The sequence below is a fragment of the Arachis ipaensis genome, chromosome B10 (genome assembly GCF_000816755.2).
Source record: "Arachis ipaensis cultivar K30076 chromosome B10, Araip1.1, whole genome shotgun sequence".
Taxonomy (NCBI): domain Eukaryota; kingdom Viridiplantae; phylum Streptophyta; class Magnoliopsida; order Fabales; family Fabaceae; genus Arachis; species Arachis ipaensis.
The window spans coordinates 134,174,311-134,175,801 of NC_029794.2; positions in this window are offsets into that span (position 1 = coordinate 134,174,311).

Here is a 1,491-nt window from a genome sequence, read left to right on the forward strand (position 1 = left end):
TATTTTTAATATTTAACTTTGTAGGACTGGTTAGTCTCTCTGTTAACATTGATACAAAAACTAATCAATCTCATAAAAATAAAGATTAGGAGCAAAAAAAATATTTGTTTGTTGAGGGTTTTATTGCCTTTTAAGATAATTGTAAAAAATCGTTTAGAGTTTTTGACTTATTTTTTTCTCTAAAAAAACTTAAAAATAGGGAAAAGTGAAAGAAAGAAAATATAAAATTCACTATCCAAGCAGTAATACACAAAATTTTCAACTAGAACCTAATTAACAAACGAACCAATATTATTGGAGGATGTTGGGGATTATGACCTACTTACCATTGAGTTTTATAGTAATGTATACATAATATGTTTATCTTCCCCTCCCCCAATTTTATTAATTTGACCCACTAAGAAAAAAAAACTTTAAATTAAAACCTATTATTCATACATAATATTTGGTCTCCGTTACTACCAATTTAGGTTTATAAACTTAGAGCTTAAGTGACAAATCAAGCATAGAGCTAGAGGGGCCTTCTGTCTTCTTTGTTTGGTGAGCATGTCTCATCATGATTCCACTCCATTTATTGGGACATAAATTTGGCTTATGAATCATAGATTCCACCCTAACTCCAAGTGCCCTAATAGTATTATTGTTATAAGAAGAACCACAAAAATGGTGTGTGGGAAAGCTAGGGTAAGGGTGATAGGAAAAACAATATGGGTAACCAAAAACACCAGCATCAATCTCTCGGCGACATTTCGCTAACGCGCGCTCTTGTTTGTGTGCATTCTGGTGCCCTCCTAATGCTTGTGAAGAAGAGAACTCCTTCTTACAATAGTTGCATAAAAAGGCCTTTGTCTCTAAATTATTTGATGATGTCTTGTGCTCTATGCGGAAAAAATCATGTTCTTCCACTACTTTGGACTCATGAATTGAACTATTATCATTGGCTAACTTCACAAATTCTAGTATATGGGAATTTTTGTGGAGGTTTGATGCTTGATGTTGTTCATATTTGAGATCATCATTGGAACCATTTGTTGCCACCATGACTCAAAAGAAAAAAGAAGAGAGATAGAACTTGTTTATTTATTTTTCAAATTTATGGGAATGGATCATGGATAGAGAGATATGGCCAAGGCTTGTATATATACAAAAGAATCTCATGATGTGTATTATGTTATTGAGGAATTGAAGTGATATGAGCCATCTTGGACTAATTCTTTCTCAAATTATGTTTTTCCTTACATAAGTTTCCATAAAATTATTTGACTATAGTAATTTATTGTGGCTAATTACTCAAGTAGTCAAACTCTCCATAACAAGAATATAAGACTAGTGGTCTTAATGTATCACAACTTTTATGTCATTGATAATATTTATTTTACAATATGGTTAATGTGTTTTATGAATATATTTTTGGAATAAAAAATATTATATGCACATTAAAAATTAATTATCATATATTTGTATTTAAATATATGTATATTTTAATATATT